Source organism: Toxorhynchites rutilus, chromosome 3, assembly GCF_029784135.1.
Source record: "Toxorhynchites rutilus septentrionalis strain SRP chromosome 3, ASM2978413v1, whole genome shotgun sequence".
Taxonomy (NCBI): domain Eukaryota; kingdom Metazoa; phylum Arthropoda; class Insecta; order Diptera; family Culicidae; genus Toxorhynchites; species Toxorhynchites rutilus.
Window position 1 is genome coordinate 179,412,081 of NC_073746.1, and position 27,546 is coordinate 179,439,626.

Sequence of the window (27,546 nt, forward strand, 5' to 3'; positions counted from 1 at the left end):
TATTCCGTTTGGGTTGAAGGAAATATGAATTCTCCACAGCAATTGGGATTTTTTTGACTCAAGCGTAACTTTTGAAAAGGGCATACGATTTTAGTAGGAGAAATCTTTGATAATTTATATCTCAAAAACTATGAGTCGTACCGAAATAGTGTCTTAGAAAAGGGTATAGAGTATTGATGTCTAAACATGAAAAAAATATACACTGAGAAAAAAATAGTACTCTTTTTTTATTTACAAAAAAAAACTTTAATTTGCAATATCCAAAATACATATTTTTAATTTTTTTTTAAATTTTTTCGTATAAAATAGAAGTCATGTAGAAAATTTAAAAAATGGGTCCAAGATGGTAAAACTATTTTTGACGAACTTTGTGGAACATCAAATTTTTATGAATTTTCGAAACTTCGAATTTTTGTATGTTAACAATCATTTTTAGCCACAAATTATGATTCCTGATGTGATTTAAAACAAAAAAGCTTATTATAAATCTCCTTCTAAATGCAGCCATTCTCGAGATATTTTGAAACATATTGTTAATTTATTGTCTTTTTTATAGTAAATATTCCCTTTTTATATGTTTGTCGTGTTATACCGTCATGTTCATGCAATTTTATGAGTTTGCTTATAATTTCCAACAACTTTTCCAAATACATCATCATGGTAAAAATATATGTTTAGGAGTTACGTTGAAAAACATTTGAACAGATGTGGGTTAATATAAAACGTAGCGATATTAAAAAATGTTTTTTTTATCCTAATACAAACTTTTAACATGTTATACATGTTGCGCCAACGGAACACAACATTTATAAAAGGAAAAAATATAATTCTCTACAATTTGGTCAAATAATTCCTATATTTATCGGAGTTTAAGATATACTAATAATAATACTAGAATTTTTAGCATTTATTTTTTATCAACATTTATTTTTATCAACTAACAATTTTGTTGTATATAATTTATTTTTTTCATTATTTTCTTATATTTCTATACACATTATTATAATTTGCTGCATTGTCGTTAGAGTACAAATTTGCTGCAATACTTCATTCAAACTTCATTCTCGGATACAGGTACAAAAGAATGATACTTTTGAGTACCTGGAATTTGTTTGGTGTTATCATACATGCTACTCAACTCTTCCACATCCTGATCATATTCTTCTCGTGACATATATGAAAATGACAATTTTGTAAGATAGTCTTCTTTTCGCTTGCTGGCTCAGTCAAATAACGTTTTTGCACTCGTAATCGGATGTTCATGCTGCCTAGCCAAACTAGCTCTTGCTGCCATCCGTTTTAATGTACCACCAATAGCATCACAAGGTCCTTTGCCGTGTGATGTTACAAAAAAATGCCATTCAGCGTCGATGTCGTATTTCGATTTAAACTGACAAATTTTGTTCCTATTTTTATACTGGGATGCAGCACCATCCGACATGAATTTTATTCTTTTTACCTGCATTTGTTGTCTCAAAAATGTTACCAATTTAGAAATAAATACTTGCACAGCTATTGTGTCATGACTTAAAACTTCAGATATAACTACAAAGCTTAAATTTGCCAGAGAACCTTTTTCATCTCTATAATAAACAACGAATGGATGGATTGTTGCTTGATCATTGTTCCAGTGATGACTTTGAACTGAATAAAAATGAATAATTTTCGGAAAAATCGCAAATCACAACAACCTCATTTTCTTGCAAATTAGCTATTATATTACAAATTCTTCCATCTAAGAGGGGGCTGCTATACAAATGAAACACACATTTCTGCATTACTCGAGAATAATTCAAGCAAATGCAACTAGATTAGGCATCTGGAGGTTTTAGGATGCAATAAATGTTTATATGGTGGTTAGACGCTCCACCCCCTTCTCTATAAGGTACCTACCATACAATTTTTGCATTGCTAGAGAATTAATCAAGCAAATGAAACGAAATTTGGCATGTGAAGGTTTTAGGGTGCAAAAAATGATTCTATGGTGGTTAGATACACCTCCCCCTCTCTACGGGGAGAACAGGGGAGAGATCTGTCTTTATTCTATCATTTTTTCTGTATCAAACATTTATTCCATGTAACGGAGAAACATGTAATTTGCAAGTGGTTGAAAAATCTTTAACGAGAATTTTGTCTGAATAAAATCTGATATTATAATGATGAGTTTTGGTAGAAGTACTTGGATTTTTGTAGTAAAAGGTAAATTCAACGGGGTCGATTCATCAATCAATCAATCAATGAACAGTTCTGCGATTGGAGTCATTAACTTGTGCTTAGTAAGAGAACGTGAATGTTTGAAGGTATTGATAACAAAGAACAAATTTTGGGCGGGACGAAGTTTGCCGGGTCATCTAGTTTACTATAAAAAAGACAATAAATTAAAAATATTTTTTTAAATATCTCGAGAATGGCTACTTTTAGAAGGAGATTTATAATGAGCTTTTTTGTTTTGAATCACATCAGAAATCCTAATTTGTCGCTAAAAATGATTGTTAACATACAAAAATTCGAAGTTTCGGAAATTCATTAAAATTCAATGTTCCACAAAGTTCGTCAAAAACCATCTTTACCATCTTGGACCCATTTTTAAAATTTTTTGCATGACTTCTATTTTATATGAAAAATTTTTTAAAAAATTAAAAAATATGTATTTTGGATATTGCAAATTAAAGTTTTTTTTTGCAACTAAAAAAAGAGTACTAATTTTTTTTCTCAGTGTATATTTTTTTCATGTTTAGACATCAATACGCTATAACTCTTTCTAAGACACTCTTTCGCTACGATTCATAGTTTTTTAGATATAAATTATTAAAGATTTCCACACCAATTGGGATTTTTTTGACTCAAGCGTAACTTTTGAAAAGGGCGTATCGATTTTAGTAGGAGAAAACTCATATTTTCTCTAACCCAAACGGAATACAAACTTTCATTCGAATCAAAAATACATGTTTTTAACACTTTACCAACCGGCCGTCGATTATTCGACTTTTGCTCCACAGCGCTTACCGACCGGTTGGTTTGGTTAGGTTAGGCTGACAAATAGCAAGCAGCAAGCATTTCGTATTCTTTATTCAGAAAATCGGTGCTTTTCTCAAAACTTTAGCTTTAGCAAACACTTAATAGTGTTTCGGACGATCTGCGGCTGAATGGGCGGTGAAAAGGACATAGTATGTTCGAACCGCTACCGGTCGGTAAAGTGTTAAAATCTGCATTTTTTGGACGATTTCATTTGGAATTGCACTCATGTAACGGAGAAACATGTTATTTGCAAGTGGTTGAAAAATCTTTAACGAGAATTGTGTCTGAAAATAATCTGATATTATAATGATGAGTTTTGTTAGAAATACTAGGTATTTTATAGTAAAAGGTAAATTCAACGGAGTCGATTAGAAGATCAATCAATGAACAGTTCTGCGATTGGACCCATGAACTTGCTCATAGTAAGAAAACGTGAATGTTTGAAGGTATTGATAACAAAGAAACAAATTTGGGCGGGACGAAGTTTGCCGGATCAGCTAGTAACAATTTAATGTAATAAATCCAGGTTTTTAGTTATTCTCAAAAATCTCACACTAACATTCACCGCTGCCAAAGAGTTTCTTTGTCGACTGCAAAAGGGACAAACCTCTTCCTTTCCAGCTTATGGCACTTTCTTCAAGCACATGTGCTCCAAACGACGATCTCATACCCTGTAGAAGCAAATGACAATCAATTTGCATCTTCTGCGCCAATGCCAAAAACTGAGACACGAGACGTGCGAATGTGCTTCTTTCTATTTCCTACTTCTCCGTTCATATGCTGTTGATATGCAATTTGAAACATGTGGACCATGTTCTCTTAACTTCACCGCATTTGACTCGGCATTGCTGAGGACTGAAATGGATCCTGAAATAGAGCTTATGGCAACAATGTGTCCAATTTGTTGAAGTTGCACTTTTTTTCATGCTCGGATCCTGGAACTGCAATACAACCGAAAGATATGTAGCACGATGCGGATAGTTAACTGCTGTAATAATCTCACCCTCAGAACGATGGATTTTTCCGGAATTGTTTCGTCGACTGAACATCTGGGCTGTGTTCGACCATATGTGGAGCTATGCTTTGTTCTGATTTCCAGACGAAGTTGAGTTATTGCACTATCAATAAAAATGAATGTTGAGTGTTGTGCGAATTGGAAAGCACACATGGGCGACTTTAGAGCCCACAATTATTAAACATTTTTCCCCATACTGAAGCAAAAACATAAGATAAGTGTTCAGGATTATAGAAATATTTGAACGTTTTTTTTTCGAGGTAAAAATGAATGTGGATTGTCACATTTAAAGTAATTATGACTATCATGATTAATATGAAACTTCAGAATAACGTGTAACCGAATAATGCGCCCAGCCTCCTTCTGCCGCTACTATTTAGTAGAGCCTTGACTGAGTCATAATAGAGTTTGGAAGGTCACAAATCAATTAATACGAAAATGATAATCAAATTCACATATCGCCATTTAATTTGGACCATTTGCCTAAGTATAAGTCTGAATTTTCTCACGGTTCGGACAAATTAACACATAGTTCTTTCACTTCCAGATTTGGATGTACATTTCGCTTTCCGAAACAAACGTTTTTCAGAATCAGCGCTCCGACTCCGACACGCAACCAGCTTTGGCATCCTGCTTCAAACCTGAAGGACCATAATTTATCAGTTCTGCACATCGTTCCACCCGAAAACACCATCGGATAACTACCGATCTAGCAACTCTACGGATCAAAATATTCGTCGTAGTAACAAATATCTCCATTCATTCAGGGGCTCGCTACTCATTCATTAAGTGAGCGATGTGAAAAAAAGAGCTCCGAATCTCCAAATGTCTGGCTGCAGCCGGAAAATATGTTTACATTTGTGTTTGCTGCCGATGCTGACTTGCGATTCGGTCTTGCAAGACCAGACGGCACTGCCCCTACCCTCCCAAGAAGTTCCGGACCGAGTTTTTATGCTCGTTCTCGTTTGGAAACCGCACACATGTTTTACGCATGCCTGTAAGGAGAGTGGCGAAAAACGAAGTCATTATAGTTATCCAATTTGGTACGCAAATGTGAGCAACAGATCTGTGGCAGCGAAAAAAAAAACGGTTTTGTATACACTAAATATGAGCGGCAAAAGGCAAAAGTCGAGGTCGGAAATTAGATGTAAACAAAAAAGCTTCCTCTTAAAACGCTTCTGAAGAAAGCATCTTCGTCCTGGGGAGCGAGAATCACCATCATCGGTCTCATCGTCAGGGCGACTCCAGATGCCTGCCTCGTAAAATAACACATGTTAAGAGATATTGAAATTGAGAAGGGTTAGAAATCCACACGCAGTGCTGCTATAAAGCATCCGCTGGAATGTATACAGATCTTACACGCGAAATCATAATTAGGAAATCACCGACATTGAACTCATCTATTTTCGTATAGTTTACAGAAAGATAAAAAATGAGCGTTTTGAGTAGTGTTTACGTATCGTCAAGGAGCTTGTAACTGAAGTGATTTCCAGCCATCATTAGACTGAACCAAGCCCTTCATGAAATGTGTTTCATACGAAAGACAAATATATATTTTATACTGCGATTCATTTTGAAGTACTTTATTCTGAATATCTCCAAAATTGATGACGTTCGTGACTTTCAGTCGGACGTCAATCCGCTCTGATAATGATTTTGTGGTCGTCAGAAGACATATTTACAATGTCGACTTGAATAATGTAACCAATGCGTTGTGTTTTTGATGTAGTTTTTGAAACTATTCAATGATTTGATATTCTTAGCATGGTGGCATTGGCGGCATAATGTCGCACGAATACTTAATGCGCTTTATTAAAGATTTTCAACTATCATCTTCGAATCAATATCATCTGAATACACCTAAAGTTAATTTTCGACAAACTCACCGAAATCAATGGTATTCTCAATTTCATCCACAAACACGAATCAAGGACTTTAGAAAAATAAATTGTTACAAAAATAAATCAATGACAAAGCAAAAAGAGCAGTCAAATCGAAATCAGTTTTAAATTGATTCTTTGATTTGAATACATGAAACGCGTATTGAAGACCCTTACTTAACCCTCTTTTTTGATGCGTAATAACGCATGGTGATACATTTTTTGACCCACCTAGAATATTATTATCACAATTTTTTTCGGAATCTTCTTATTTTGAGTAATTGGCAACACCATCAGCAAATGTCAGAAATATATTCGATTGCGTTGGCAAGGTTTATCATCATACACTATGTCCAACTTCTATAAGACCAGGTGATGATCTTGCTGCTTTGTGTCATTGTAAACAACCTCTAGTCGATTGGTATTGGTGACTACCATACGCTGCATGATTTTCATATGTGTGTGTGCAAGCGCTGAGCGTAAACCAAAGGTTTTGTATTTTTCAAGTGTCAAGTTAATATAAGACCAGTTACATTTTTCCGTTGTTTTAGTTGTTTTGATCAATAAATCTGGAAAATGTCGACAGGACAAGTGCTCACGGAGAGAAATCGACATGCATTTCACCAAGAAAATGTTGGTATCAGAGGAGTTTCACGTAAATCGAAGCTCTCTGACCGGGATGAGCGAGAAATAGCTAGAACAGCTTCGAGTACCTCAAAACTCCTTATGCAAATAAAGCAATATTTCAATTTAAATGTTACTCGGGTGACAATTCGTCGAATTTTCGTGAAAAAGTGGTCACATAAAGTGGGTTTAAAAGGTTAAAACTCCTCATCTTAAACCATCTCACATCCGAAAACGTCTGAGTTTTGCCAAAGCTCACATGAATCGACAGTGGGACATGGTATGATGTGACAAAGAGTGTTTCCAGAAGAATACATTTTGCTATATCAGCAATTCCAAATGAAATCGTCCTAAAAATTCAGATTTTAAAAACTTGTATTTTTGATTTCAATGATAATAAAAAAATGATAATAAAAATTCAATTTGCAATATCCAAAATACATATTTTTTAATTTTTTTAAAAAATTTTCATACAAAATAGAAGTCATGCAAAAAATTTTAAAAATGGGCCCAAGATGGTAAAACTATTTTTGACGAACTTTGTGGAACACCGAATTTTTAGGAATTTTCGAAACTTCGAATTTTTGTATGTTAACAATCATTTTTAGCCAAAAATTATGAATCCTGATGTGACTTAAAACAACAAAAGGTTATTATCAATCTCCTTCTAAATGTAGCCATTCTCGAAATATTTTAAAAAATGTTTCTAATTGATTGTCTTTTTAATAGTAAATAATCCCTTGTAATATGAGTTAATACTTTTACAAAAGGTTTATTTAAAAAAATATTTTTTTGACACCAACGTGTCTTTATTCACTCTTTCTAAATAACTGAACATAGAATTTTAGGATACTGCTATATATAATCTCGCTGTGCCCTGATTCTAGTCCTATCGCTAAATACTGCATTATGGCAAATAATGGAAATGTTTGTTTATTTGGATCTTGGGTCGTGAGATTGTTTATGATGTGATGTAGCTGAGTGGTCCGATGTCTGGAGTTTGTTGATAATGAATTATCGCTTCGCGGGTGGTCCGTTGCTGGCCAGATGGTTGGTGACTTAACTCTTCCCCTCTTAAATGACTTTGTCCTCAAAGTTTAATGGTTCGAAAGGGTGATGGCATGTCGATGAAAGATTGGATTTCGTTTTCGCGTTCTGCTGATAGTTCTGATGACTGTGTCTTGGAGTTTGTGATGATTTCGTTTTTGCTGACGGAAACAGTTTCCGTGAGAATGATGTCGTCTTTGTTAATACTTGGAATGCTGAATTTGGCGTTGATGATTGTTTTTCTAGAAAGATATAGGAAAACTCCAATTGTGGCAATTATTGATACTACCGTGAATCCTCCAATGGATCCAAACAGGTGTAGCTTCCAGGTGAGAGAGTTACTTTGAAGTTTCAATATTTCCAATTCGTCTCGATGTTCTAATGTCAGGTTCTGTAGATATTCAACAGGTGGTGAGTCCAGGGTATCGAGCTCGGTAACTATTAGGCCGGTTGTAGGGTGATACGGTCGTCCAGGTAGAATAGTTTCAAAGTTAGAGAAGAATTCTCCGTTGATTCGTAGAGTGCATCCTTCAAATTGGATTAGAAATGAACCATTGAGTTGTTGGTTCGAGTTGCTGCAGTTGGATGAGACTTGCACAAGTGCGTTGTTGATAAGTATGGAGGCGTCGTCTATTCGTTTGACTAAACCTCTTGAATATATTTTTTCGAAGATGCAATTGGAATGTTGTCCACGTATTAGTTTTTCTATGCAGTCATTGCTTGGGGTTAAAGTTGAAGTTTCGCAAAGAAAATAATTTCCTTGATCCTCACATGGTTGGTTTGACTCGTAAATGTGTGTCAAATTACGCATTAGATAATTGCGTTGCAGTGAGATGCGTTTGTTGTTCTTTATAATGGAATCAATGTATTCATATTCATAAATGTCTTTTGAAAATTGTGGTACTTTTAAAATATACGCAATGTGCGTGTTGTTCAATGTTACTTGTGCCGTTGATTGTGATAATAGTTCCTCAAATGATGTGACGAATATGTCGTGGTCTCCCAGGAAGGTTGCGATCGTATTGAAGTCGCGCATTGATAACAGCTTGCTACTCGGTATACCATGTTTTGCCATTAGAATTGCTTCCTCAAGTGTTTCTATCTGGTCCTGAAATGAGTCTAAGTTGGACAGTATCATTAAATGATTAATTTCAATCGAATGATTTTTAGCTTTTTGTTTTTCCATTAACAGCATTTGATTAGCCAAATCGGTTGCTTCTTGTATTCTATTGCTTATAGCTTGGTTTATCATTACTTGCTTGTTGTTTTGGGTGATGAGGGAGTTAGGTGTAGCGTTGATGATACGAAGGTCGTCTGCATCAGGGTTGCCTGCTACCCACTTCCATACAGTGTCTATAGTATCCCATCTTTTTTGTCTTTTTATAAAAGGTTTCAATTTGAGAAAGGTTTCATACAATTTATAATTCTTAATTTGCATCAATTCGTATAAAGGATTAACTGAAGGGTTTGATTGTATTTCATCATTCACGTTGGATATGGTGTTTCCTATTTGAATCAAATCTATGGGATGTACTATCCTTACGTAGCCTGTTTTTATCCTAGCTTTCCCTAATGGTATGATAGCTAGTGGATTATTTGTGAGGTCATGTACGTGAATACTGGAGTGTATGGCCGACACGCAGAAGGCGAGTCTGGAATGAAAGGATTGAAGAATTAATTAGATTTCCGTAGATTGACCTTATGTATTTTCCTGCCTGTAGTGTCTATTATAAAAGTGTTATGATCTTCTTTGATTTTAATGTGTTTGTACCTGCTTTTTCTTTTTGATATATCATTGGTTTTTTCGAAAGCATATGAGCCTGGTTGAAAGATTGGGTATGTTTTTTCAATAATATTTTCGTTTTTGGCCTGATGTAAATTATATATTTTTTCAAAAGTTTTTTCTCTTTGTTTGGCAAAATCTTCAAATGGTAAGTTGTTATAATTTGTTCCAATATATACATTGCGAGGTGTGTCTTTGATAAAGGAATGGAAAGTATTATTGTACCTATGAACTGATTGTTGAATCAAATCTATTATTGACCAGTCTGGGTTTAAGAATTTCAAGCATCTTGAGATTTCTCTAATAGTAGAATGACAACGTTCTACTTGGCCATTTGTTTCTGATCGGTGTACAGGTGTTTTGAAAATTTTAATACCGATACTCTTGATTTCCTGTTCTATGACATTTGATATAAAACTGCTTTCGTTGTCTATTACTATTTGCGCAGGCACATCCCAATCATATAATAGTTGTATCAAGGCATCTTTGATATGTAGGATTGATTTCGATTTGATAGGTCGGATTTTAAGGAATTTGGAGAATTTATCAAGGGATGTTAGAAAAAGATTATTTTGATTATAGACAAAGATGTCTATGTGGATGATATCTGCAGGATAACATGGGACAGGTGTTTTGACGGGGATGAATTTCTGGGGGTTGCGTTCATATTTCTCTGTTTTACAAATTTCACAAGTCTTAACGTATTCCTGTGTTATTTTTGTCATTTTCGGAAAGTAGCATTTTCTCAAAAGTTGAAGTGAATTTTCCTTAGCATTTCTATGTGCAAAATTATGTATCGTTTTAATTTCTTCTAATTGTTGTTCTTGATCATTAATGTCTTCAACTTTCGATTGTGAGAATCGTGCACGCACTAATTTTGGATTATAGTTTATTTTTGTAGATTTCTTGAATAGTAGCCATGATAGGTTCGTCGGTCATTATTCCATTTAAAAGTCCTGGAATGAGATATCTTTTCATTTTGTCTTTTAGAAAGTCAATAGTGAATTGTGGTTCAGTAAAAATGTGTCTTTTGTATCCTTCGAATGGAATGCTTTGTTCGTAGGCAGAGTTTTGACCGATTTGAAATATTATTTGATTACGGAAAACATTAATAGGGGCTTCAGTGGATGGAATGTAAGATGAATCGTCGTTGTCAGAAGAATGTTGAGTTGGTGTAAGAGAGTTAATTTGAATTCTAGAAAGAGCGTCAGCTACAACATTGGATTTGCCTGGTTTATATTGTATCTCATAATCATGTTCTTCTAAATATGCTTTCCAACGTTTTAGCTTTGCGTTATTATTTTTTGGTGATAAGGTGAAGGTTAGTGGCATATGATCAGTGTAAATTTTTATTTTGGTACCATAAATGAAATTTCGTAATGCATTTAATGCCCATACGACGGCTAACATTTCTTTTTCATTTGTGGCATAGTTTTCCTCTGTTTGTGAAAGTGTACGTGATATGAATGTAATTGGTCGTTCACCGTTTGAAAATTGTTGTGAGAGAACTGCACCGATTGCTTTATCAGAAGCGTCGGTTGTTAGAATAAAAGGTTTTCCAAAATCAGGGAATACTAGGACGTCTTCAGATGATAAGACTTCCTTCAAAAGTATAAAAGCTTGCTTGGCCTCTTCGTTGAACTTGATAGGAAAATTTTTTGATTGTGATTTTGATATTTGGCGATGGCCATCCTCCCCTCTTAAAAGTTTTGTTAAAGGTTTTGCAAGTTTTGCATAATCTTTGATAAAACGTCTGTAATATCCAGAAAGTCCAAGGAAGGCACGTAATTCTTTTAAATTAGTAGGTTCGGGGTATTTTCGGATGCAATCAACTTTTTTCATGTTTGGTTTTAATCCGTCCGCAGAAACAATAAATCCAAGAAACTCAACTTCGGATTTTAGAAATTCACATTTGTCTGATTGAATTTTGAAATTGGTTTTCCTGAGCGTTTCTAGAATAGTTTTTAAATTTTCCAAATGTTCATCAATAGTTTTTCCAAAAACAATGATATCATCTATATATACATGACAAATTTTTCCAATGTGTTCGCGTAGTATGTCATCCATTACTCGTTGGAAAATACTTGGAGCGTTTTTGAGACCAAATGGCATACGGAGAAATTCGTATTTACCATTATTAACAGAGAATGCAGTCTTTTCTATGTCTTTATGTGCCATTGGAATTTGATGAAAGCCAGATGCTAAGTCTAATGTTGTGAAATATTTGTTATTTCCTAAGTTTGCTAGAACAGTCGATGTGTCTGGAATTGGATATTTATCACTGATAGTTTTGGTATTAATTTTTCTGTAATCAATGACCATGCGATATTTTTTTTCGCCTGATGCATCAATTTTTTTTGGGTACTATCCAAACTGGTGAATTATATGGTGATCGGGATGGTTGAATTATACCATCTCGTAAAAGTTGATCTAGCTGTTTAGTAATTTCTGTTTTAAGGGCTTGCGGATAAGGATAGGATTTGCTCTAAACTGGATTTTCATTGATTGTTCGAATTTCGGCTTTTACCTCTGTGATAAATGATAGTTTACTGTCTGGAGGCTGGAAGAGATCTTTAAAATTTGTTAGTAAATTTGATAATTTTTCCTTTTGTGTTGATGACAGGTGATCGTCTCGTACCTGGATTTTATTCACTGCTTGAAACTGATGCTGTAGTAAAGGAATAATATTTTGATTAATAATAAGTTGTTCATTTGATGTATTTATTATGGCACCTAATTCTTTTAGGGTATCATGTCCAATGATGGCATCGAATGTTTTTAGATTTTTCATGTGATAAAGTTTAACATTGATGTTGGAATATGGTCTAAATAATCGTGCTTGAGAAAATTTGGTAATTTCAATGTCACCGGCTACAGAAGATACAGGAAAGGGTTTTTCAACATCGTGAGAGATTTTTGCATGTTTTGGATGTATGTAGTTTTTGTTTGATCCAGTGTCGACTAAAAATTTCAAAGGAGTATCTGTGTTACCATAGAAAAGGAAATATGGTAACGTGGATTTTATTAAAAAATTAAGTTCGGTAGGTTCATCATTATTATTTGATTCGTCTTGTTCTTCTATTTCAATGTTGTTACTGTATCGTTCAAAAGATGTTCCTTGTGGGCAACTTTCTTCTGCGAGGTATGGGACTTGTTCAAAATATTGGGATACATCAGGATCATTTTCTGTATATTCATTAGTTTCTATATTAAAATATCTGGGTCGTTTATTCGGAATTTGTGGCCGGTTTGTATAATTCACTTGTCGAGATCGAATCGAAGGGTCTACTTCCATTGGTTCGACTTTATTATTGGGTTTTGGAACAAATGGGTTGTTTTGCTGAGCTTGAAATCTTGGTTGAGGTTGAGGATTTTGAGGTTGAAATTTTTGTGGTTGAAATTGGTTTGAAATCATTGGTCTAAACATATTTTGTTGTTGATGTTGTCGATTAAAATTGTGAACAGGATTAAACATTGGCTGTTGACGAGCAGTATGCTGAATATACATCGGTCTTGAAATAAAAGGTTGTTGTTGAATTTTGGGAGGAATTCTAGGTGGTATTCTAGGATAATCTTCAATTCCGTGTCTTGTTTTTGTCATTGTTTTCCTGTATTCAATGTTTTGGTAAGTAATACAATATGCGTATGCATTTGCTAATGATTCCGGTTCGTGATTTTTCAAAAATTTGCCGACATCTCCATTTAATCCGCGAGTGAAAGCATCTATTGCTTTTCTATTGTATATGTCAATCATGGCCTTTGATGCTTCTGGGTGTCTATAGGCTGGGTTAGTTTTAATTTGTCCAGCAATAAGAGAAAGGAGTTTATTAATTTCATCGTAGAAACATTCCAAACTTTTACCAGATTGTGTTGTGTTCATCAATTGATAATCGAGAGTTGTCAGATCTCTCTTTTCACCATAATATGTCAAAAGAGTTTTCTTTATTAAATTCCAGTTTATATTTACATCGGAATTTACTAATGCACTGTTGGCTTCTCCTTTTATTTTCCTTCTTATTGCTGTGCAGATGGCATAAAATTTATTCCGTTGATCGGTTGTGCTATTAATATTGGGTGTGTATGCTCTTACGAGAACATCAACATCACGTATCCAGCTGCTTAATTCATCGGATTTACCATCAAAAACAGGTATTTCATTAATTAAATCTGGTAATTTTTCAATAGAGGATGGATCTGCAGGTGATCCATCTGGGTTTGAATAAAAAAGAACTGGATCTTTATAATCCAAGTCTGGTAATGGAGCATTTAAACTTTCTAAAATGCTTAACCTGTTTAAAATATCTTGCATTTGTTCTGCCATTTTATTGAATCTGATTAAGTATGTATTTTTTTCAAAAATTATATTAAAACACAACTAGTTTAGTTAATTCACTTTTTTTATTATAATTGTATTTCTTATATTTTGATTTTGAATATTGTTTCGCTTTTCTTCACTTTTTATTAATAATTTTAGTAAAAATGTTTCACTTTGATTTTGATTAATTCACTTAATTGAAATAAAAAATTTACTTACACAATAATTCCAAACATTCTGTGGGTATGCCACAGAACTGCGGGACACGTGGCTCCGTTCCCAATCCTCTTGCAGTGGAAATCTGGAAGCCTTTCGAGCGCGTGTTTGGTTGTTACCGAGTCCTATTATCTCCGGATCCAAGCGTCGGGTGAGCTCGAAGTGATGAGGATCCGTGGAACCCAGGTGAAGTACACACTTCCCGGTGCGGTGTTTTCCTTTTTAGATGAAGCACTAGTATTTCTCTGTGTTTTCGTCCTACTGGGGCACCTATCCGCACGTCCGCTTTAAACGAGGTTGGTGTTGCGCGAGTTATCAATTCGAACCGATGGTTGCTTTATCGCACCAAGTCGTTGTTCGAAACGCGGTGGAAAATTAAACGGGCTGTCGATTGCTTTCACGCACCGAGTCTTACTTCCGTTCACTTCACTAATTTTCCACTGATAACACTAATCACTCTGGGTCCCTATTCGGGCGCCAGTTAATACTTTAACAGAAGGTTTATTTAAAAAAATATTTTTTTGACACCAACGTGTCTTTATTCACTCTTTCTAAATAACTGAACATAGAATTTTAGGATATTGCTATATATAATCTCGCTGTGCCCTGATTCTAGTCCTATCGCTAAATACTGCATTATGGCAAATAATGGAAATGTTTGTTTATTTGGATCTTGGGTCGTGAGATTGTTTATGATGTGATGTGGCTGAGTGGTCCGATGTCTGGAGTTTGTTGATAATGAATTATCGCTTCGCGGGTGGTCCGTTGCTGGCCAGATGGTTGGTGACTTAACTTATGTTTGTCGTGTTATACCGTCATGTTCACGAAATTTTATGAATTTGCTTATAATTTCCAACAACTTTTCCAAATACATCATCATGATTCATTTTTTGACTCAAGCGTAACTTTTGAAAAGGGCGTATCGATTTGAGTAAGAGAAATCTTTGATAATTTATATCGCAAAAAATATGAGTCGTACCGAAATAGTGTGTTAGAAAGAGTTATAGAGTATTGTTGGCTTAATTTGAAAAAACATACACTGAGAAGAAAAATTAGTACCCTTTTTTTGACGTAGGATTACGCCTTTCGCGAACATATTGGGGTACAAATTGAAAATCGAAAATCGAGCACTTCGTGAAAATTGTACAATTTCAAACGCTTATTGCTCAGTCATTTCATGATGGATTGATGAATTTTTCGCGTCAATCGATTTCGGCATCCCATAACAATTTTTTATATTGTAGAAAATAATATATGTCATGAAACTAACTATCGAAAAATTGAAAAATCTCAACCCTTATCCTAACGTAAATACCCACTTTTAATTGGTCGAAATTGACGACACATGCGGCGGGTTCCTAACAGAGACATCAAAACCAAGCTGCCTGGGGGAAATCAACATTGCGAATACATGAAAGTAGGGGAAACTTTTGTTTCTACCGAGATGTGTTCCCTAACAGAGACATCAAAACCAAGGTGCCCAGGGGAAATCGGCCATGCAAATATATGTAAGTCGGGGGCATTTTTATATTGCAAGTAAGGTGAATGACACGATTAATTCTAGCAAATAAAATTAAATTTGGAATTTTAATGTTGGTTGTTTCGTAAAATTTGATATCCATGACCGATCGTGTATTGTGAAAAATTTAGCACAAGTGTAAGTGTAAAATTGTATATGGTAGCAGTTGTGTTAAAAATGACTTGATCTATGAAACAATTTATTTCTATTTTCATAAATAAAAACCAGATCGTGTTCCCGCTCGAGAACGGGTCGTTTGGTTTAAGCTGTCTGTTTTGTTGTGTTTATTTTCATCCAAGTAAAGTTTATACGGCGAGAAAATTTGGAAAAGTGGAGAAATATTACAAAAAGTGATTTCCCATATGCTCTACATATAGTATTAGGTTCAGTTAGTCCAATTAAAATTCGCATTGAGTTGAATAAACACTCAGAAAGTAAAAGTTGTATAAGAAAATTACCTTCCTAATTTCAAATATGTTTTCTCTATATTAAAGTAACATGCTTTTACTGATGAGAAAAATAGAAAATTGTGTACGGTATTGGTAATTATTTTATATTACATTGCACAATGGTCCAGGAGATGTATCTAAGTGGAAATTAACATTTAGAGCTCGAAATTTATTCTCTAGACAAAAAAAAATGTCTTCGATCAAAATTGTCGATGAAATAAAAAATCTAACTTTCTTATATTTATAGATAGAGGTAAACATAGTTCTACAATGTAGTAGTTCCAATTATTTGAAACATTTTTGTAGAACAAAGTTTTTTTTTCTATCTCTTTAAATAACCGATATAGCGCTTTTCGATTTTTTTAGGGTCACCATGAAAAAAACTGTTTTTTGTTCTAACTTTTAGATTTCAAGTTCTACATACAAACTGTCTTCGGAAGACTTTTAAAGCTTACTAATACAAACATTTAGGGATGCAGAACTTGTCAATATCTCAACTTTACTCAAAGTTATTGATATTTCTTCCCAAAAAATACGCTCTCTTCAATTCTTTGTCATTTTTTGTGGGTCGAACACAAACAAAGTTTATTGACGGCATTAGAAAGAGCATATACATGATGTGCGATTTTCAACACTATGTTATTTTTTGTGTTTGAGTAAACTAAAATTAAAATCATGAGTTTTTCGGTAAAAGACATCAATAACTTTAAGTAGGATTAAGATATTGACAAGTTCTGCATCGCAAAATGTTGGAATTGACGAGCTCTAAAAGGTAAACGAAGACAGTTTTGATGTAGAATTTGAAATATTAAAATGAATGCAAAGATCCCTATGGTCAAAGCGCTAAATCGATCGAAAATTTCGGTCACCCTGTTTTTGATAACATAAAAATGAGCGCTCTTTCGTATGTAACAACTTTGTCGAAGACAGTTTTTGTCTAGAGAATAACTGTCGAGCTCTAAATGCTAATTTCCATTTAAATACATCTCCTGGACCATTGTGCATTGGTGAGTTTTGTTTTTCTTTATTTCATCCATACATAACATAGGAGGCATCTCGTCTAGGGTCACAGAGGGTGGTTTTCATCACCACTTCAGTATCTTTTATCTGATACGCACCACCCAACGACTGTTTACCATCTCTCTATTATCATCACGCGGTAAACACTGGTGGACTGGTGGACACTGGTTTTTATTTCATCGACAAGTTGCCCTTTATACCTCGAGTAAACCGCGAGTATTCGGTCGAATCCTACTAAACATAGGAATTAGTTGAAACTTTGTATAAACAAACCTTGAATTAGCGGCTCCGCAAAGCTTACGCGATTGAGCCTTACAAATAAATGAATTGAAAAAAAAATAAAAATTGGACAGAGTGTAGGTATGATCTCGGTAAATCAACCGCTTGAGCTGAGAAATCATAGTAACATTATTTGGCTATCATTATGTCATGTAATATACAATCAAAAGCCTTACTCAAATCTATAAAAACACATCCATCATAGTGTCCGTTATCTAAACCCCTTACTATAAATTCATTAATTCTAGTGTGGCAGTTTCAGCGTTTTTTTTAGGTAAACATCCAAACTGTTTACAACTGATGGGATTCTCTCTCAATAGATATTTTTTTTTATTTGCCCATTTATCACTGATTCAGGAATTCCGGATAAAGCAGGAAGAATGGAAATTGGCCTCTATATAGTTTTGGAAAGTTTATCAGCCGACTTGTGTAGAGGCACTACTTTTGCTGTTTTGAGACAATGATTAAATTGAGATGACATTATCATGTTGTTCGTTACTCGGTTACTTTTGGTACAGTAATATTTTTGCATTTTTGAATGAACCTTATTGACATTTAATAGACACCAACTGCAGCTCCAGCATTTAATGAATCAACTATTCTCATAATTGATTGCTCATTACCTTCCAAAAAATTAAAACAAGTTTGTGTTCTTGGTCGTAGACGAATAATCGGCGTTCCAAATATTCGACACCTGGTGGCTCAAACCAACATTTACGAAGCATTCATTCAAACAATTTGCAATTTTTCTGTCCGAGATCGAACGACAAGTATTCTCTTCTATCGTCAAAACTTGCTTTCCACTTGTTCCTGTAGAGTTTTGGAAAATAATTTCCCTTAATGTTGTCCAAGTTTTCTTATAGTTATTTATGTTTTGTTTGATTGATCTAGAATAGTATCATTCTTTGGCTAACTTTATAGCGTTTTTTAATTGATTTCTTTTTCTAACATATAGCATAAAAATTTCTCTTGTAGAATTTTGTGTTGCGCTTCGATATTCTTTGAATAATTTAGTTTTTGTGTTCATTTCATTCTGCAATAAATTATTTACGTACGGTTTACGAAAGGTTGTTTCCTTTTACCTGCATGTATTCTCTCATCTATTGATATTAATGACTTCATTAAGTTTCTCAGTGATATCATGGAAACTCTGGCAAGAGTCTAGAACGTTACTTGACAACGAGTTATTTATGTTATCGTAGTTAATGAACCCCTTTTTTGATTAGGAGAGTTTTTTAAAAAAATTACTGATAAAACAATTGTCTTGTGATCTGTTATAAATCTTTCAGTATCTCTAACTATTAAATGCAGTGGATATGTTAATGCTAGAGTTATTCAATTTCTTTCATGTTATTGACTATATCTTGCTGGACCTAATTAATAAATGTTTACTAACTGGGCATGTATCTCAGGTATGGAAGGAATCCCTGATAGTCCGTATTCAAAAGGTTTCTGGAACGATTAAAGCCGAAGAGTTTCGTCCCATCAACATGTTGCACACATTAGAGAAAATTTGTTACTTTTTTTGCTTAAGTACCCCTACGGTTAATCGATTCCATCCACCTGTAATTTGACTACCGGATTCAGAGAAAATATTGGAATTAGTTGTTAAAGGCAAGCTGTTGGAATATTTAAATCATAACACTTTGCTCATACCAGAACAATCGGGATATCGGGAAGTTCATTCCTGTGAAACCGCATTGAACTTGGTGTTAGCAAAATGGGAAGATAATTTAGAATGTAAAGAGACCATCATTGCTGTTTTCTTGGATCTAAAACGCGCTTTCGGGACAATTTCTAGGCCCTTGTTGTTGAACACGATTAAGCGCTTTGGAATTACGAGTACTGCATATAAATGGTTTGAAAGCTTTATGTATGACAGAACTCAACAGACTATTTTTAACGATTTCATTTCCAGTCCCATAGGAAATAGTCTTAGTACCTCAGGGAAGTGTATTAGGGCCCATTTTATTTATTATGTACATTAATGACACGCGACGAGTTTTACGATATTGTGATATCAATCTTTCGCAGATGATACTGTATTATTCATTGCAGCTCTGCCATGGCGTGATCCCCGGAACCTGCCGCCATATGTAGCCAGATGTCACTTGCTGAATCTGGATACACTCGAGAGACGAAGGCGTATTCAACAAGCTACTTTCATTGTCAAGCTTCTTTGTGGTGAAATTGATGCGCCTCACCTACTCGAGATGGTGAGCTTTCGTGCTCCCAGCAGAATTCTACGATCCTTGTATTTGCTGCAACCGCTTCAACATCGATCATCGTCTGGGCAACATGAGCCGATCTCGGGAATGATCCGTACGTTCTCGTCAGTAGAGCAGTTTTTTTTTGTTTTTGGAGAACCATCACTACGCTTCAAAAACAGAACTGTGAAATCCGATGTGTACAATGTTGTGTTTTAATGTTCTAGCTTTAAGTTTTTAATTCATTAAGTCTATGTCAGATGAGTTTTTATCCAATAAACAATAAACAACAGCTAATGATTTAAATCAGGTCGCGCCACATTTAAATGCAGATTTGCATTCTCTAAATAGATGGTTGAAGTATAAGCAAATGAAATTGAACATAAGTAAAACGAAATATATATTAATCTCGCGAAATCGTTCAAATGAAAACGTTTCTATTGTTATTGATGATGAGACTATTGATCGCGTTCGGGATATTAAATATCTTGGCGTGATAATTGATGACAAACTTATGTTCAATACTCACATTGACAATGTCATCAAGAAAATTGCCAAGAAGTGTGGAATCTTATGCCGATTGAAAAAAGATTCAACTATTTCCAGAAAAATACAGTTATACAAATCAATCGTCTCTCCTCATTTAGACTTTTGCTCTTCCATTTTGTTTCTGGCCAATAAAATACAAATCACGAGATTACAGCGTTTGCAAAATAAAATAATGCGGTTGATACTAAAATGTAACAGATTCACTTTCTCATCTTTAATGTTGGACGCTCTGCAATGGTTATCCGTGAAGCAAAGGATTGTTTATTTAACTATGGTGTTCATTTTCGAAGTAGTTAACGGTTTGCTGTCTCAATATTTGTGTGATTGAGATGAAAGAGGAAGTGACTTTCACAGTTATAAGGGTGGGTTTAGGCTAGGGATATATTCATGTGAAGAAATATGATGAGATTTATAGAAATCGCATCAACCGTTTACACTAGCGTGAACTTCTATAATGAATATATTCATATCCTCGGTGAATTTATTCACCTGAAGTAGCACTGCATCCAACTTTAGTGATTTCTCACCAGTGAGAAATTCACAAGCGTTTACATATGCTGAATTTATTATATATACCTCGAATAAGTGTATCATATTTATTCTCACCCGTTTACACCTATTTTCACGTGAATAAATCCATCTATAGCTATAGATCTCCCTAATGTAAACCCGCCATAACACAAGAAGCGCGTGTGAATTGAGAACAACCAATTTCTTGACATGTGCTTCACAAAATTCGTTGTATTTCAAAGTTATAAATGTGTGCCAAGACATATTAAATGTCCAACAACACTTACAGAATTTAAGAGGCACTGTATTTTACACGTAAAAGCTTTGTTTCATTAACAGCTGACCGATATATTTTTAAATTTTATGACGAATATTGTTACTGGCGAAGTTTAATACGAACGGATAATTTAATGTAGGAATTTTTTGCTGTTTGTTTTTAATATTTTCATTTAACCTGACGAAGTTTTTTTAAAGGATTATATTATGTAAACTGTTTAATTTTTTGAATTATCTTTTTCTTTTAATTTGTATTTATGTCCTCTCTATTATGTTCGTCATGATCCTGGTGATGATGGACTATTTTGTTGTTTTTTTTTATATTAAATTAGTTAAAAAAATAATAGTAGTCTACATAAGTTTGGGTTGTGTCCCATTCACCCGAAACACGTTTACCTGAAGCACATTTACTCGAATGTAACGCATAACCGAATGACATTCACCCTAATGTAACAAATACCCGAATGCAACATATACCCGAATGAACATTTACCCGAATGCAACGTTTACCCGAATGTGACATTTACCCGAATGGGATGTTTACCCGAATGAAGAAGGAAAAATTCCGACAAATCAGTTTATGAGTTTTGTCGAATCTGCTGTTAGGAAGTTACGAAGTAAACTGAGAAATTGTAATGAGGAAATTCGAAAAAGATGTTGAAGACTTCGCTGTGTCATTTTTAGAAATTAGTGTAGGCACAATTGACATGCTGTCTTCTTTCCGACCCGCCGTCGGAAGCGGCGGCCTCTCGCAAGCAAACCTGTGTTCCACCGATTGCCCGGTTTGTTTTAAACATAGGAGACGATCCTTTAGTCAGTTAGTCAGTCGACCGAGCGTTAGCGAGCGTCGGACTGCATACGTTTACCTGGTGCATTACGTTTGCCCGGTTAATTATGTATGTCATACATTTTGATTGCCTGGTTGCAAACGTGATGCACCAGATAAACGTATGGCGTCCGACGCTCGTAATCGGGCTGCTTCATCCATAAGAATGGATGGACTTAATAATACGTTATAAAACTGCATTCTAGTAAAATTTGTGTATTATTTGAATATATCCTTCTTTTGGGTAAGTGTCGCTTTCGGGTAGATGTTACATTCGGGTAATTGTTACATTAGGGTAACTGTCGCATTCGGGTAAATGTTACATTCGGGTAAATGTTACAATCGGGTAATCGTTGCATTCGGGTAAATGTCGCATTCGGGTAAGTGTCAATTCGGGTAGATGTTACATTTGGGTAGCTGTCGCTTTCGGGCATTTGTTACATTCGGGTGAGTGGAATTCGGGTGAATGTCTTTCGGGTAACTGTCATTCGGGTGAGTGGGTTTCGGGTAAATGTGACACAATCATAGGTTTGAGCGTCGCGCGCGTAACACAGATATAAAGGATATTAAATTGAAAGTTTTCTAAGTGCCGGTTTAGAAGTTTTTCGTTAAGGAAATTTTCTCGATTTCTCTGGATGAGGATATATTCATAGTCAATCCAATACAAGGTTGGCGGTTGGACTTATGCTCTGTTGGACCACTTGGCTGCAAGGGCCCCTTCGGGAACGTATAGGCTCTGTAGCGGACATGACTGAGTATCTTGTCATGTTGCTTGTCATTTGACATTGCAATTTTTTGAACTTATATCTATAAATAAAATCAGTTCGATGTTTTTTTTTGTTTGCCTAACTGATTTCAAAATATTTAAATTATCTTTTAGATAACTCGTCTTACTCAAATCTCTGTAGGGGAAGGAGGCGGGACCATCATCATCATCTATGCAAGTTGTTTTGAAAAATGTCAGTGATCGATAACAGTTGAAAATGTATTTGAGACTCTTGTAGCAAGAGAGGGTCTATTTTGTTCAAAATAAGGTATCCTAGCGACTGGGTTCAAATTTATAATCTTGCACAACGTCAAATATTTCATCGAACAAATTTATGTTTAAATCACCGCAAATAAATAATCTCTTTTAACAATCTAGAAATCGCTCATACTGATCTAAAAAACGATTAGAAAGTTATTATCATTGGAATCCGTTTCCTGTATCAAATGACTGTGTAAATTTGATAGAACAAATATGAATACACCACCTCCTCTACCTTCTCTACAGCTGGTATATGCATCGTAACCCACGTGGTTGAGCATTTTTTTTTTTTTTTTGGATGTTTCGGCGAATACTACCACTTGAATATCAGTTTCGAATTCTAACAATAGTTGGCCCAACTCTTCAGATTTATTTCTACAGCTTCTAGTATTTAAAAACAAAATATTGAGATTTTCATTTATAGCATTAGTTGGCTCGAGCCTTCTTTGAAAAAAATATTACACTCGCAGAAAATTTAAATTGTGTTTTTGTAATTATTGATTATATCTGTTTTCATAGATTACATGAATTATAGACAGAGGGCGCTGCATTTTTTTATATTTTTTTTTCTTGAAACCTCAAGCCTTTTCACATGACAAAATCAGAAATGTGTTTTTTTTTGAGTTAATATTAAGCAAAAATCTTCGTTACCAGGATCATTTCTGATAATTGAATGATTAAGACCTTCGGCACACATGTTGCATATTCACACGGTCTACCGATTGGTGAGGAAACCATTATCCTTTTTCTCATTTTCAGCATGCACTGATTATGTCGACGCCTTCAAACTTCTCATGGTCAATCAACTCGCTGTATATAACATCAACCTTCGAGCCAAAACCTGATTTGGATTATCTGTCTGAACTATATCCATTTAAGATTTCAATATTTCATCGGGAGGCAAATATCCCAGTCGGGTGGACCGAACCGCTTAACCGCTTGTAGGGAGAGAAAAAAATATCAACACACAGTAAATCGACACACCTGAGCTAAAAATATCGAGTCATCGTTCAACGAAAGCGATGTACCAATGCGAGATGGAAGGAAAAAAACGAACGTCTCATCTCATCTCAGGTGTTAATACAAGTGTGCGAACGAAGAAGCGACAAAAGAACAATCTCATTTTTCTTCGCTTTGGAATCTCGTGAGGCTTTGGCGCCAAATCGCACAAGTGGGAGGGCGTTAAAGTTCGTTTTTTAAATCTTCGCTTCATTCCATATGTCTCTCTGCAACAAAGATTCGGTCAAGGTGTTCGGATCTTTACATTTTGAGAGACCTGTTGGATGATTATTTTCACAACATTGAGATTTTTATGGCGATTTATCTCCTTCAATATTACGACCATTTCACACTTTGGGTATTCACGGCGTGGGTAACGCGGGGAATTGACGGCGACCGTTCGCATGGACGTGTGAAGTTTGGTTCTATTCGTTCGGGCCCGGTTTGTGAGAAGTAAAGATCATTTCATCAAATATAATCATTCTAAAAAAAAGTTCAAACGTGTACAAGAGCGCCTCCCCACCTCTCTTGAGGATTGATATGATACGTGGGAAACAACGAAGTGTAAGTCACTGTAAGAAGTTATAGTTGGTTCCAGACACCAGAAGGACATTGGTAACAAGAGAAAAAATACAATATTTTTCATAACATACATGATAACATGGATTAAATGGGAACTCAAATGCACAATATAATAATAATTAATTTTATTTATTTATTTATTCATTCATTTTCGTCAAACAAATGTAGACTACTTACTTATATATGAATGTTACAATGTTTTCTTAAGTTAAATATTATTCCTACGGTACATGTTTCTTTTTAGCTGTTTTTTATTCATTGTTGTGACAATTAATTCGCAGTGCTGATTGTACAGGGTTTTCCATTTCAGGCTTCCGAAAATATACAGCCCTGCGCTGACAACCGTTTGACATAGCTGTCAACCAAAGCGTCATATCGTTAGTTGAATGTCTGCCATTTTACAATATGGATCGTTTTTACGCACAATCGCTAATGTAGTGCGTAAATTCGAACAAACTGGATCCGTAGCGGATATTGTGAAACCTGTGCATCATCGTAATGTGCGTTCGGCCGAAAATATTGCTGCTGTTGCTGCCAGTTTGGAGGATGACCCGAATGTTTCGATTCCACGGCGTGCTCAGCAATTGGGCTTGTCAAACACATCATTGTGGCGAATTTTGCATTTGGACTTGCACCTACATCCATATAAAGTCCAACTGGTACAAAAATTAGAGCGTGGTGACCATGGAATGCGTGGGGCATACGTCGATTGGGTGAACGAACAACAGCAGCAAAAAGCTGAATTTTCGCATCAAATTTTCTTCAGCGATGAGGCACATTTCGAGCTCGGTGGCTATGTGAACACCCAAAATTTCCGTAAATGGGGCTCAGAAAATCCACACGTGATTGTTGAGAGGCCATTGCATCCGCCAAAAGTCACGGTTTGGTGCGCATTATGGTCTGGTGGAGTCATCGGGCCGTATTTCTTTGAAAATGAGGACGGCGAGAAGGTAATTGTGAATGGTGAGCGCTATGGCCGCATGTTAACCGATTTTTTTTGCCACAAATTGAAGATATGGATACGGATGACATGTGGTTTCAGCAGGACGGCGCCACGTGCCACACAACACGACCGAACATGGCCATATTGCGAACGAAATTTGAGGGACGCATAATTTCGCATTTTGGTGATGCCAATTGGCCGTCCAGATCATGCGATTTGAACCCGCTAGACTTTTTTTTGTGGGGTTATGCGAAAGACCGTGTCTATGCCAACTCTCCGCAAACTCTTGAACATTTGAAAGACAACATTCGTGAAGTTATGACCGAGATACCGCCCCATATATGCCGAAAAGTCATCGAAAATTACCTGTTCCGGATCAAGGTGTGCGAGGAAGCCCTAGGTGGACATTTGAATGATGTTGTATTTCACACATAATGGCATAAACCTAACTTTAATTTGAAATAAAAGTTTCATCGAAATTCGAATTATAAGTGTGTTTTATTTCAATTTACTTTCGGAATTTAAAGTTGGAAAACCCTGTATATACGCATCATGCGATTGATAAGAGCGTTGCTTGCATAATTTGTTCTGGATGTTTTGGTTAGAAACAAATTGCGTGTTCTTTGTTGACGCCCAGGTACATAGAAATTTATTTTTTCTAGTAATTCAGCTGATTGTACTCGTTGCGAAATGAGATCATTAAAAAAAGAAAGCATTGCAAATTTACGGCGTTCCGTTAGTGCTTGGATGTTTATGAGCATGCAGCGTGCTTCATATGAAGGAAGTGGAAATGAGGTCCAGTTCAACTTACGGAGTGCAAATAAGAGAAACTGTTTCTGGGCTGACTCAATGCGTTCTTCATATACGACCATATACGGGTTCCAAACGATGTTACAGTATTCCAGAATGGGCCTTACGTATGTGATATACATAAGCTTGATTGTGTATGGGTCCTGGATGTTATGTGAGAAGCGTTTGACAAAGCTTAACACACTATTTGCCTTATTGATTACATAGTTGTAGTGTTCTATGAATATCAGTTTACAGTCCAGGACGACGCCTCTCTAACTATTTTACATTTTGATTTCCAAGACGTATTACTATGTTTGGTACATGACTTTTTCTGTTAAATGTAATGAAGTTGCATTTTTTTTACATTCAGTTTTAGTAGATTTTTATTACACCAAGTATGGAATACATGTATTTCGTTTGGAATGCTTCGTTGTCGTCTTAATTACCAATTTCCGCGAAAAGCTTCATGTCGTCTGCATACAAACGTACATTTATACGCTTGAGAACGAAGGAGATGTCATTAACGTACAGAATGAAAAGAAGAGGACCAAGATGTGAGCCTTGTGGGACTCCCGAAGTGGCTTTTACTGGATTTGAGAGAGAATTTTTAAAATGAACAATTTGTTCACGATTTGTGGGAAAAGAATTGAGCCAGTTTAAGAGTCCTTGTTCCATTCCAATTTTCTGCAATTTGAAGAGTAGTAATGGAATGTCGATGCGGTCAAATGTTTCACTGAAGTCAGCGTAAAGAGCTTCTACGTATTTGCCATTTTCCATTGCATTCAAAATAAAAATCACAAATGCCAACAGATTAGTTGCAGTTGAGCGGCCTTTGAAGAAGCCTTGTTGGAAAACTTTTTCATTCACTATTGCTTCGAATAGTTTAGGAATGCAAGACTTGTTGGAAAACTTTTTCATTCACTATTGCTTCGAATAGTTTAGGAATGCAAGAGATAATGGCAATTCCACGATAATTACGTACGTCAGATTTAGCGCCTGATTCAAAGATACCAGATACCAGAGTACCAAAAAAGATTGTTTCTATTTTTCTGGGAATATTCCAGTTTGTAGTAACATATTAAAAATTTCGTTCGAAAAATGCCCTACATCTTCATCGAGATGCATCTGCAATGGAAAGTTATTGCTTTTGATCTTAGACTTTACGTAATTAAAGAATTTCGTCGTACATGATTTGACTTCTGGTTCGACCTTTCTATTAAACTCTTCGTGTGCACTTTTAATGGCAAAATTTAGTTCTTGGAAAATATTCTGATATTTCAGCAAATTTTGATTACTTTTGTATATTTTGTATTTTTTGTGTGTTTTTTTCTGTTCTTTTAATTTCTTATTTGAGCGTTATACCAAAGAGGATATTTGCTGGTTGAATTTCTGTGTGTGTTCTTTTCTTCGGCACAAATTCTGATATCATACCATTTCGTGAAGAATATGTACGGATAAGTTGACATCTGGTTCGCTGTTTAATAAAGTATGCCATTCTATGGCTTGAAGGCTACATTTGATTGCTTCAAGTCGATGGGCAATTGTCTGTTATAAACAATTGCCCATTGCCCATTCAATTGTTTGTGAAATTTTTCATTTTTCTAAAGGGGAGTCATGGACTCATTCTCACAAAAGTCGTCGATGATGTTAGTAAATAATAGGTCTAAATA